This window comes from Amblyomma americanum, chromosome 10 (assembly GCF_052857255.1).
Source record: "Amblyomma americanum isolate KBUSLIRL-KWMA chromosome 10, ASM5285725v1, whole genome shotgun sequence".
Classification (NCBI taxonomy): Eukaryota; Metazoa; Arthropoda; class Arachnida; order Ixodida; family Ixodidae; genus Amblyomma; species Amblyomma americanum.
Window position 1 is genome coordinate 56,344,139 of NC_135506.1, and position 13,614 is coordinate 56,357,752.

General features: G+C 47.1%; 1 protein-coding gene across 2 annotated transcripts in view; it reads left to right on the forward strand.

Moving 5' to 3' along the window:
• Positions 1 to 13,614, forward strand: part of LOC144107008 (putative protein kinase C delta type homolog) — a 387,210-nt gene that overhangs the window by 58,643 nt on the left and 314,953 nt on the right. The window contains exon 1 of one of the 2 annotated variants that reach the window (XM_077639984.1): positions 13,183 to 13,330. The exons of the other annotated variant lie outside the window; for it this stretch is intronic. The gene's annotated coding sequence lies outside the window, so the exon portion shown is untranslated. Of the gene's footprint in view, positions 1 to 13,182; positions 13,331 to 13,614 lie in introns of those variants that run through there. 2 annotated transcript variants of the gene reach the window in all.

Here is a 13,614-nt window from a genome sequence, read left to right on the forward strand (position 1 = left end):
GCGCGTTCTGGTGTATGGGTCTATGTGAAAGCGCTGCGTCTCACACCGTAAGGATTTACGGGCTCTATGAGGGTTCCTGCAAACGGTATTAAGGTGTCGTGCGAATATTCAGTTCAGCCAGCGCAGTTGACCAGGCAAAATGAAATTGAAAATTGAATATTAAAAATTGTTTTTTGGGAAAGGAAATGGCGCAGTATCTGTCTCACAACTTGGGCGGACACCTTAACCGCGCCGTAAGGAAAGCGATAAAGAGGGGCTGAGAGAAGAAAGGAAGAACAAACAGTAATTTGTGAAGACACCCACGTTAGAACCTGCCCTGCATGCTTGCCGCCGTGTCCAGGAACGTATGAAAGCAGCGTGTCCGCCGAAACGCAGAATCAAGCCTGATACGGCGTTCGGGCCGAGGAAGCAAGTAGTTGAAGCTCTCACACGTGTGTTGCCAGTCGTGCTGCCAGAGTGCATACATCCACGAACGGCTGCCGCTGAAATTCGCCTTACATGGTTACAGCCATGCTGTGAGTTTGTTATAATATCCGGAATTCGTGACAACGTGCAAGCATCGATGCAGCTGTCTCTGCATGGATGCGCGGTCAATCCGTTGTCAACTTGCGCTGTCAATCGGCGCTTGCATCCAGAACGCCTCCAGTATCCCAGTAGCCTTCGCTAAAATAACTCTTAGCAATACATAATATCCCGAGAATAAGTTGTGAGATAAACAGCACCATGCATAACATAGACTATAGAAGAATATCTAAGCTCGTAACGAGTTCAGTTGATCAGTTTTGTTCTGCAGTGATCATCTTCAATTTTTTTAACTGCGAGGAACCTGCAACACCATCTTTTATTTCACAGTTGCAACCCGAAAGCATTTCTTCGCTTAAGATGATTTTTTTTTATTCTTCAAGTATTTACACTGTAAAAGTGGAGACGGGATAACCACCAGAAAAAAAATTCCAAAGTTTCCGGGACTGCTACACTTCAAAGAACCTCGAAATAATTCAGAAGAACAACGATATATTAAGGCGGAAAATGCCGTTTGCCCATTTCACTTGACAATGATCTGAAAAGTTTGAGTTACTTTAATCTTTCATTTAGCGTACTTCTTTCTTTGTCAGTTTTATGTCTACCGGTGAAGGTTTCATAGTGTTAAGTAACCTCAGCGTCACCTGTCGCCGCAGATTTTTGCCAATAACTCCGTAAATGGAGCCTCATAATTAAAGTCAACATCACATATCCTGTCTTCAGCAATATCCATTCATTGAAATCTGCAAAATTGTCTTTATGGAGCATAGCAACCATTCGCAACCTTCTTGTATCCCTCCAGATAATTTAAACTGATTCAAAAAGGTGCAAATGCTGCCATGGAGGGCATACACATCCTCGCAGAACAACATCATCGGTAATAGAAAAAAATCAGCGCGGAAAATCGTGCAAAATCTTGCTGTTCATCATGAGTAGCATCCAACTAGCCCAGCTTTCAATTCTGTTGAAAATCTTACGAGTTCTGATCCGAAGAGCGCACACCAGAAAAAAAAATAAATTAGTTATCCTTGCCGTGACGTTAATATGCCTAAATGCGAGAAACTGTGCTCCATTTTTTTCTCTCCTTGTTGTCCTGCTTCTCTTGGAATTAGATAGGTACTCGTGAGAAATATTTAACTTTACAATCGTGCAACATGCAGGAAACTGACCTTGATCACAAAACTATGAAGACGTGACTTTAAAAAACGAATGCGCGACACGTACTAGTCAGTTCAGTTCAGCCATCTGAGCAAGACTGGAATTTCTAAACCTTTCACAGTCTCTCCTAAGCTTCCAGGTTCTGGCGTTTTGTTTTGTGGGTGGCGCTTTAAATGATCAGAACATTATGTACACAAGAACAATGACGCAAGTGGAGGCTGCGAAATTTTGACTTGCTGCTTTCGCGTGTGCTCTGAAAGACTGAACATATTACACGGAGATATAGCACATTATGAGCCGCGTATTGTATTGCTCATTAAGCATATAAGGAGGCAGTTTCTTTCGTAAGTCCACCTCAGACGCTAGCGAAGGTGGAAAAGCACCAAGTCAGGGCTGTTGTCATCCGCAGGCCCATTCCTTTGCACAATCTGAATTATTTTAACATTTCCGTGTTTTTATAGACAACCTCGGGAGTACAGATTCGAGGGGGAACTTGTGTGTTTATGCGCGTGTTGCAGGTGTGTTCTTGAACTTATTGACCAGGAAAAGTCTCAACTCCGAGCGGACTCCTTCAAAACAGGTTTGAGCTCAATTTTGAGAAACCCGCCCTTTTTTCGCAGCCTTTTCTTATTTTGTTGAAAGTTGACGGAAAAATTTGCTTCTGCCTTAGACGTAACCCTGGATCCTCCATTCTCCTACCCACCTTTTCCCCTCCTCCCTTTTCTTTGCAGCTAAGTCCCCTTCACTCCTAACTTCGGCCTGTTGAGACAAATCCTCAGTTGTCTCCGAAGGTTCCGGACGCTGAAGAAACAAGTCTCACAACCATCTTCAACAAAGCGATCATTACAACTGTGTACCCAAAGCCCCGACTGACATTCCAGTTTACTCGCTGCGGTGGCAACCTTGATGTTCGAATGAGGGCGTCGTCGTGGCGGCAGCAAGCCGGGGGGGGGGGGGGGGGGGGGGGATTACGGGCCAACACAAGCAGTTGACCACGAGTAGCGACACAGAAACGTCATTTCATCGCAGCCGGCAACTCTCGGCGCCTCTGAACAAAGGAAACGCATCCACCGACAAGCAACCACCGCACGAAAGAAAGAATAAAAAGAAAGAAAGCGAACGAATTGCCTCCAGCGCAATGCCACCCGCAGACAAACGCGCGCAGCCGAACAAAGACCGCCTGGGGGAAAGCGGATTCGCCCGGCAGAGAAAGCGAAATGAGGCCTAGTTACAGCGAGAGTGGCCGGCACGGAAACCATATCCGTCAGAACTAACATAACGTCCTGGGCGGGTCTTGCTATGTGTGCCAGACAATAAGAGTAGTAGAAGTTATGATTGGGCCCAGAAAATGTCGTTGAAGAACTAACTGCACGACTTGGCTGCCCTCCGCTTGGTCCTAAGCAGAACTTTTGGTTTCGGCGATGGGTTTGTTCGCTTCTGCGTCTTTGCTTTCTTTCTTCTCATGCCTGCTTCCTCCGGTCTTCTCGTCCACGAAGAGAACAGTCCACTGAATGTTTTAGTGGGTCAGCGGAGCCCTGTCACGACGTGACAAACATCGTTCGCTGGCGAAGATTGCACAAACAGGACACCGAAAACAAAAGCGTATCAAATAATTCAAGCAAAATACAAAACAAGAATGGCAAAAGGCGGCTCAAGAAGCAACTCCGAGACGCTCTTCTCGGGGAGAGTAGCGAGAAATTTTATCCCCGTGCCTTGAGGTACTCGAGGCACACACGTAGTTGCTTTGTGCTGTATTTTTGTGCGTAACATTTTTTCTCCGTTTACGTTTTCTGCCATCCACTCTGTTCAGTGTTTCAAGAAACCTCGGACAGCGCGAAGCTTTTTTTCTGGGGCTCCCAAAACCGGGAATTCAGTAACTGTGAAGTTTACAATGTATGGGTTACTAAAAAAAAACTAGGGGCGCGTACAAGGAGCTGCAATGACGTTCCATAAACCCCGAAGGGAACATTCGTCGGTTCCTGCCCTAAGGTCATGCAATACCTCACTTTCCTCCCGCTAGCACTTATCATGATTCAGAGAGGTGAGCGCAGCCCACCCGAGTGAAGTGCTCGAATTTTTCACTGCCACTCGGAGAAACTCTCAAGACACGCCTCTTCAGGATCATTTTCTTACTTGCCTGGACCCCCTTGTCACCTGTCAACGCGTGGCCGCATCCTCAGCCGCACTCAAGGTTTTCAGTGGCGTAGAGAGCTCTCGCGTTACGTCATCGACGCACTATTGAAGCGCTCTTTGTCCCCTTTTAAGAGTTAAATCACCGCAAATAAGCACAATTCGGAAGGGGTGAAACATTGTGCAAGTTATAAGGTATTCAGGATTCACAACAGCACAGCAAACACCGACAGAAGGGAGACTTACACAAGACAGGCGCTGACTTCAACCGAACTTTATTGCAGGAAGGAAAGATTGCATACGGCACGAATCTTGCGATATTACCTCTCCCCCTATCCTCTCTTGCTGTCCCCTCACCTCTTTCATTTCACTTTTTCAACCTGCCTGCTATCCTTTATTTCCGCAGCCTCAGCTCAGGTGCTTCAGTATCGATGGCAGATGCCGGGGCTAGCAAAAATCTTTTCCTTCCTTTCTACTATTATTTTAATAAAAAACCACTACCACCACCACCACGAATCTTGCAACAAAAAAACATGCACAAATACGAAACCCGACAGACAAGGCGCCAACTAGCCGCACGCGCGTCCGAAGACAATGAACCACTCTGGCCAGAGGACGATAACGCTGTATGCGTCTTTATTCCCGCTACGAGCCGAGATAGGCACTCTGTAGGCAATCTAATTCATTTTGCATGGCTTCACAAAATCAATAAAAAAAATATCTGAGAAAATAAAGCAAGCTCTCCGATCATGTAGTAAGCCAATGAGTTGCCGTGCATTGTAACAGATCACTTTCCCGGGCTATTTTTTGTCCCAACATCATTGGGAACTGCCGCCGCTCTGACATCAGTGGGGATACACAGAGAACAAGGTAAGAAGGAGGAGGAAGGGGGGGGGGGGGGGGCAAGTTGGTGCTTCATAATGGAGCTATCGCGCCAACTTATACGGATAGCACCTACACAGAACGGGAACAGACGAAGCGCGCACTTTCGACTTGAAAGTCGCAAGTACGGGATTCGTCTCTTCCTGTTCTGTGTATGTGGTATCTGTATAACTTAGCGCGATATCTCCACTACGGTGCACCGAGGTCAGCCCCCGGCTTTTTTTGTACCAAAGACGGCGAAAAATATTAGGGAACTGGCAAAAAGAAATTAATAACTCATTTGAGATAAGGCTCCTTGCTTGTTCGACGTCCGTGTACTCGCGCATCCACGAACAGATAGGTAGGTTTGGTTTGGTTTGGTTTGGTTTTGGGGGTTTACCGTCCAAAAGCGACTCAGGCTATGCGGGACGCCGTAGTAAATGGCTTCGCAAATTTCGACCACCTGGGGTTCTTAAACGTGTACTGACATCGCACAGTACACGGGCCTATAGCATTTCGCCTCCATCGAAATGCGACCGCCGCGGCCGGGATCGAATCCGCGTCTTTCGGGTCAGCAGCCGAGTGCCATAACCACTGAGCCAGCGCGGCGACTGAACACATAAGTAGCATTTGCTCCAGCTTTCTGAAACAGCCGTATTACGCTGGAAACTAAAGAGACCAGCGTGTTCTCTTTTTCTTTTCTTAAAAGGTGTTATATGACCCGCCTTTCCAAGAAGGAGAAATTAGATCTTCTGTCCTCAGAAGCGCACGATGGGGACAACTACAACAGTGCCGCCTGAAGGCGTCTCACAATGTCGCTTCAATCCCGGAGTACACAAAAGCGTCTTTTTTTTTCGCTCAAAGCAAGCAAAGCCAACATACTTAGACAACGCCGATAACGGTGGAGTGCTCTGTTTATATAGAGAAAGAAGAGCAAGAGACGTAATACAAGGCTCTCAAGCTTCGAGGCTCATATTTATTATTGGTTACCAACCACTGCGGGAGTTCCCCACGCTCGTACGTCATTTACCGCCTTTTTCTTACATTAACCGCGTCGCTGAATCCGAGTTTTTACGAGATACTGTTCCTAAAAGCGTATTGCAGGGGAGGCTGCACAGGACGGGGCCTTTCAACTGCCTACGCGCCGAAGCGGAGAAGAGTCATATAACCGCCGACGCAATGTACCAAACTGTTCAACGACACGATGTCGCTGTGACGTGATCGTGACGTGGCAGTGATCAATAATCAGAGGTGAACGGACGGCAGCTTTCGCATCATCACTCAAAGAACTTTTGGGCAACCATTTGCGCTCTTCTGTAAAGTAAAACTGAGGTTTTATAAAGATTTTAACTTTGAATTCTTCCCGTCAGTGATACTCCAGCAAACCACGAGAGAAAAGAAAACTAATAACCCGTAATAAACGCCTGCGCTGGATGTGCTCACATCCTTCAATTGTCGCTGCGGTCAGTGTAATACGAAAAAATTTGCGGAAAAGTACGAGAAATACCTAGTTAAATTTTTTTTTTCATCAGACATCTAGAGTGCACCTCAGATCAATATTCTCGGGCTGTCACTGTCGCTGGTTAAATGAGCCAGCCACCGCGTGCTCTGAGACACTGTTTCGAAATAAGTCCCTCCAAGCCAATATACCGGCTTGGCATGTCCCTTCTCAAGCCGTAATAAACAGCGCGGTCTTCACATGCAGGCGCTTGAAAACGCAGACGTACATCGCTTTAAGTTTTCTGTTCCTTGAAAATTTTATTGGCACATGAGTAGAGTCACTTTCTTTTTCAAAACTTGCAATAGGCGACTCCGTTTCTAAGCTCTCTCCGAGCTATATTCATAAGCTTTATAATGGTACCATTTCGCCGAGAAATCTCGTACTGTAACGCCTAATGGCTTGATTCGGGCACTCTTAATGAAGCCGCAAGTTTATTTCCTTGCCTTATGTTCAGTGTTTCATGTACGACTCACCGCTGAAAGCCATGAGGACGAAAAGTTGCTGTTGACAGCTTAAGACTGCCAGATGCATCTGCAAGACAGAGGTGCACTGGTACAGCCATTTTAGTGAAGTGCATACAGTAATTACACATCTGCAGATCCTCGTTTATTAAAGTTTGAAAAATTAAAATTCCATCAAATACAATGCTGCTAGCTGCTTAGGATCACGTGCTATAAGTCGTGTTACATTTCAGTGCAACGCACCAGAAGTCACTAGAGAAGAACAATGTTCGTGCGTTGGCCACAAATCACAAGAAACAAAAGCACCAATAAAGGCGAGAGCATTAAAAACGTAAGAAATAAGACCAAACAAAGCGTGTGCAGGTGCTACTACTTGCAACCTATAGGAATCAGAATCAAATTTATGCCAACTCGATCACTCGCATCCTACGACATTTTCTCAGTGCATTCCAGCTCACTGCTAATGAAAAGATCCTCACGCTCAATTACCGTACCGGTCGTGTTCCCGATGAACCTTTTGCACTCGATCAGCTGACGCCCTCTCGTAAACAGGCCGAACACCCTGCTTAATGTTTTTATTTTATTTCATTAGTCTCACGCTAGCGTTCGCTGAACGTGAATGACACGCGTCCAAAACTCTGCCGCAGAAGCGGCAAAAATATAGCGCCTCTGACGACAGCATCAGAGGAAACACGCCTAAGCATCGGAGGCATGTTTCCTTTCGTGAAAGACTGCGTTGACAGCAGGGTAAACACACCCATCACCAATGGCAGCCTGGTTCGCGTGGTGAATGCCTCTAAAGCATAGAGACAGGCATCGCACACGACGTTGCTCGGCCGGCCGGTCATGCTCATTACAGGTTATTTACCCGCCATTTTGAGCGCGTCTAGTTTTCTTCCTAACATCTTATCTATTTCGCAATCAGTGATGGCCCCATACCTCACGTCTTTCCCCACCGACGCCCTCCTTGCTTGCTGCGGACGGGCCTTTCATCAGTTGCCAAGCTGTGGCAACCGAATTTGAGTCTCACTTGGAGCTTCACCCTAAACATGTGTAATCACTAGTGAATAAATTGAAAGAAACTGGGCAAAGAAAACTGAGAGAAAATACGTTGGACCTAAATGGCTCCTTAATTTTTTTTCCTCTTCCACGTTTACGTCGCCCTACACTTACCTACGTACAGAGGTGCAGGTCATTGAGAAATATTTCTGGTTGTGAGATAAAAAATGTGGCTGAAATCGCACAACAACGCCGACTGATGGACAGGTTGGTATGACGGAATAAGGCTACAGTCGCGCAACTGCACAAGAAAGCGGTAGGAAGAGCCGAGACACGGTGCTGTGTCTAATGTCCTCTTCGCTCGTCCTAGTGGAGGTGCGCTGATTTAGCGTTATGAAATCGCTCACTGTCCTCTGTGCATTCAGTTCAGGCACTCCAGTGCGTTGGTTTATAGAACACCTCTTCTATGTTCTGCTTCTAGAAAAATGTCTGCTGCGCTGTCAGCCGCACCTTCTCTAGTGAAAACGAAAGGAGTTGAAGCGTATTTTCTCCTTTCACGCCTCTTTGTGCTGTAATAGATTATATCATTTAACTTTTTACTCTAACAACGCGCTTTCATCCCCAATACTGGTGCCGAAGCACTGCTTTGATGGGTGAGCCCCGACCAAAATCTTTCGATGTATGTGGGTTTGTGCCAAGTGAAATGAATAAAATAAATATCCATGACTGGGATTCGAATTTGCTTTGACGCGAACAGATCAGCTTCGTTGGCCACTGAGCCAGACCACTAGGCTGTCACCGCAGCCGAACACGCCTCGTGTTAAACTCCAACACACACTCGCGCTGTGCATTGCACATCTTCTTCTTTGTGAACTAATACAACTATCAAACTAATATTCAGGCTTGGAGCTGTGACGGCAGTGACAGAGAGATATTCGCTGCATGCGTTGGCATGGACAACTTTGTGGCAGAAACAAGGCACTATAGAGCAATACGCGTTGGCGTTGACAACATTGCGGCAGAAACGCAGCAGTATTGTATAGGGCACCGGCGTACATTGGGTAAACTGGCATTGACCATGAGAATGTTGAAGACGCGAATAACTGGCTCTCTGGGCCAGTGGACACTTCAGCCGCGCTTTCAGGTACGCGGCGGTAGTGTCCATCTGCGTTTGCGATGTTAAAAAGTGTGCCTTGTATTTTTTTATGTATTTCTTCACCTGCCTCTTCACATCATCATCATCCTCCATCGTGACGCTCATTTTTCTCCTCTTCCCGTTCCCCAGTGCAGAGTAGCAGGCCAGATATTTATTTTTCAAGCCAACCTCTCTGCCTTTCCCGTCAATAAACCCTCTCTGTCTCTCTCACCTGCAAGAAAGTGTGCGTTTACACAATACATCGTTCTTAGTGATGCTAAAACGCCATCCATAATTTATTAACTTGGATGGGTCTACTACCAAGCGATTTCACTCTCTTTGGCCTGCAATTAGCCCCGTGCTGGGTCATCTGTGCCCAAATTTCTCACAAAACCCCTAAGTACATCCGTCAACCTCACTCCATGCCGCCCCCTGCTACGCTTGCCTTCCCTTGGAATCCACACCGTTACCCTTAAGGACCAGCGGTTATGTTGCATCCGCATTACATGCCCTGCTCAAGCTCATTTCTTCTTCTTGATCGCAACTAGGATGTCATTAACCCGCGTTTTTTTCCCGTATCCAAACTGCTCTCTTCCCGTCCCTTAACACCTATTATTTCCCTTTTCATAGCTCGCATTGTTTTCCCTAATTTAAGCTGAGCCCTAATCGTTAGCCTTCATGTTTCTGCTCCACAGGTGAGCACCGATAAGATACAGCTGTTGTATATTTTTCCCTTGAGGCATATTGGTAAACTGTCATTCCTGACCTGATACAACCTGCCACATGCGCTCCATCCAATTTTTATTTTTCTATTTGTTTCGCGCTCATGATCTGGATCTGCGATAACTACATGCCCTAATTAAACGTGATCATTTATCAGTTCGAGCGCCTGGTTACCAATTCTGGACTGCTGTTCCCTTGCAGATTTTTGAACATTGCATTGGTATTCTGCATGTTAGTTTTAAGGCCCACCATTCTGCTCTGCCTGTCTCATTGATCATGATTTGTAGTTCATCTTTTGAGCGACTCAGCAAGGCAATGTCATCAGCAAATCGCAGATTATTTAGTTATTCTCTATTAGCTCTTATCCCCAACGGTTCCCAATACAGGCCTCGGAGTACCTCCCGTAAACAGGCGGTGAACAGCATTGGCGAGATCGTGTCTTCTTGCCTAACGCTCTTTCTTATTTGAATTTTATGGCTCACTTTATGGAGGACTATGGTAACTGTGCACCCGCAATATATATCTTCCGGTATTTTCACAAAGGCTCTTCTACACCCTGACTCCGCAATGACTGCATGCTGCTGAGGTTTACACTGAGTCAAATGCGTTCTCATAATCAATGAAAGCTATATATAATGGTTGGTCATATTTCGGTCATTTCTGTATCATCTGATTGATAGTGGGATTGTGGTCTATTGTTGAATATCCTTTACGAAAGCCTGCCTGATCATTTGGTTGATTGAAGTTTAAGGTTGTCTTGACTCTATCTGCGATTACCTCAGTAAATACCTTGTACGCAACGGACAGTAAGCTGATCGGTCTGTAATTTTTCAAGTCTTCGACGTCCCCTTTACGATGGATTATTATGCTAGCGTGCTTCTAAGTTCCGGTACGGTTGAGGTCTGAAGGCATTGTATATACACGGTGGCCAATTTCTTTAGCACAATCTCCCCACCGTCGTTCAACAGAACTATTCTTACCTTATCCTACCCAGGTGCCTTGAAAAACTGTAGGAAGATGTGCCTTGGAAATACAAAAAGTAGCTACCCTGTAAACGTTAATTTACTGTGTTTCTATGTGAATTTCCCGCATGTGCTCGAAAGCTGGCTTCAATTCGCAATATAAGCATAAACCCCCATGCGTGGACTAGTGAAGGACTTCCATGCGGTCACCATTACCCGGCACAAAGGAGGTAGCGCTCCTAGCGCTCGTCACGCACACTATAATTTTTTGCATTAGCGCAGTTCGTATTCGCTTCCTCTTTGTTGTCTTTTTTTTCATCCTATGGCTGAACGCGCGTTCGACGTAATCAAAGCAGCACTGACGCGCAGAACGGGTGTTTACGGCTGCTCATGGATCACGTCTTTCTCACTGGAGGACGAAAACTAGACGCTTATATAGGCTGGATGCGGAGGCTGAATCCTGTGGTGGCGATCGCTAGTGATAGACCAAAGACACGAATCTCTGGCCATCATGGTGCTTTCCGCGGGCATTTTATCCTTATTAATGCTAGCGAGCATGCTCCTATGCTCCTTTGTGTTCACAAAATGAGGCCTTTTGTGCATACTTCATATTATGGTATTAATTTTCGGTGCACCCTCTTATGTAATCTGCAGCTAACTGGTTAAAGCGGACTGCCTTATTGTCTTATGCTCTGATGGATAACGGGACTCGTTAGCATCAGTTCGTGATTAAGCGCAGATCGAAAATGAACGCAAAGAATGGTAGTGCGACATTTCTATTAGGTCGATGGGTTTCGTGGTGGTTTTTAAAGTAGACATGCCTTCAACTCCTGGCTTGCAAGGTATTAAACTGCAAACTGCGTGGTATCGGTGGTCGAAAGCAGTTAATAGTTTCTTTGCACTAGCTTAGTTTAGTTTATGGTTTATGGGGGTTTAACTTCTCAAAGCGACTCAGACTATAAGGGACGCCGTAAATTTCGACCACCTGAGGTACATTAATGTGCACTGACATCGCACAATACACGGGCCTGTGGAATTTTGTCTCCATCGAAATCCGACCACCGCGGCCGGGATCGAACCCTTTCGGAGCGTCTTTCGGGCCTGCAGCCGAGCGCCATAACCACTCAGCCACCGCGGCGGCCTTTGCACTAGCGTCTTGGGGAAACTTCTAATGTATTTACAATGACAAGCTTTTAGCTCCCGTTTCCGGCGCACCGAGGGTGACCTTGGCGCCCGAACGGAGGAAAACACGGAGCCGAGCCTAGCAAATGAACTTTGGCGACGCTTTCAGTTCACCCGCCTCTGGTGCCTGCGTGCTGCTGTTGTCGCCGCAGCCGCACATGCGTCTACAGCGTCTTCATGGCCACGTGGTAGTATAAGCCAGCACCCGGCGCGATGTAGCCCAAGTCACCCAAGTTGTGCCCTGCAGCCCGAGAGGCGCGCGCGAAATCCTGGTGGCCCTTGATGAGCAAGGCGATAGCGCCTCGCGAGTTGCTTTTATTATGTAGTGCGCACGCCGGTGAGCACAGGTCCCGTGGCGCCATTCATCAGCACAGCTATTACCCAGCTTTAATTTGTTTGCCTTACCAGCGCTCAGCGGGGATGCTAATCTGTGCGCGCTGGCGAGACGCATACCTTGAAACGAAGTTCAGTTTGGCTCGGTAAGCTTTCAGGCCTGTGTCTAGTCGTGGGCGTGTACGCTTCTGCATAGTTCTGCATACCAATACGATCGCCCTCAAAACTGCGTAAGCCGAGCAATATAGCTAGATGACAAGAGATCTAAGAAGCGTGCTGAGGATATGGATGGCTTTGCGAGTTATACGCCAGAGCAGAAGATCGCTCGAATCTGTAGTCAACGTCAAGTTCATGCGGCAGCTCATGAACTTGACAAGAAGACCGCCAGGCAAGGCGAGCCTAAAGCTAAGGCTGATGAAAAGCTGGCCATCGCGATAAGAAGAAAAGACAGCGCAAGATGCTGAGCCCGCTGCGTGGTTCAATGAAGAAATGCGGTTGAAGACTGCGGAACGACAGGCAGCGAAAGTCGCCAGAGAAATCGAAACAGGTGGGAAAAGGAGGCTACACAAGTGATAAAATCTATTTCATGCTTACTTCTACTCTCGGTTGCGGAAGAGACAGCATTTTTAACTGTGAAGGTTCCGCAATATGTTCCCGCTATTCTGAAAGCGGGGGAGGGGGGGGGGGGCTACATATACACTCACCTGCTTCTAGCTTGAGTAAGCGTACCGTCAGCAAGAACGTACTGGCCCTAGATTGAAACAATTAGACCAAAATATGCGAACGCCACAATTAGGCCCCTCCATCTTCACTACGGGCGCTGTATGGCTGACTGCGCCAAGAATTGTGTGAAGCATTTCTACCAAGGCCATTTCTACCTCGTGGCGATGGTGAAGTGCACGGGATACAAGTGGCGCAACCACACCTCCCTTCGCTCAAGGCTCCTCTGGCAAGAGCTGGCGGCAGAGCACTGAGCGGGCAGCAGATGGTCCTGACACGGACCACCACCCTTGCCGCGTTGCCTTCGCTGAAGGAAATAAAGCGCGCGGAACGACGTTGGAGCGTGCACCAAATATTTATCCCAGCTTGGGCAAGAGACATAAACAGTGAAGCGAGACGTGGAAACCGGTGTTCCGATAAACATTCGCTGGCCCCCGAGCCAGAAATACCCATTGTGAGCGACGCATGCTCCGTGCAGTTGGACTGACTTCGAGAAGCGACGCTCAGTTCGCGATGACAGGACGGCCGGAAAGTGTATACCTCGCATGGCCACGGATTCTTTCCTTCACTGGCCTGTGAGGGTCAAGGGCTGGTGTACCGCCTTTCATGGCAACCACGAACTGAAGTATTCAGTGACCGAAAGGTGAGCTGCATAGCACGCACCTGTTTACGCAGCCCATACGAAGTTTGTGGCGGTCAAATGTTTAGGGGAATCCCCCATTGTGAAGCAAATTTGTAACAAGGGAGCAAATTTCTTTAACTACGAAGTCTCTGGGAAAGTTGCAGAGCCTTCCTTTCTAGCCTTATGGGTGCGCTTGAATGGGTGCCAATGAGTAATTTGCTCGCTTATTAAAAATTTACTCCAGCTTGGGGGATTCCCCTCAACATTTGACCGACTCTGTTCACTCTTCGAGGTAATGATCGATT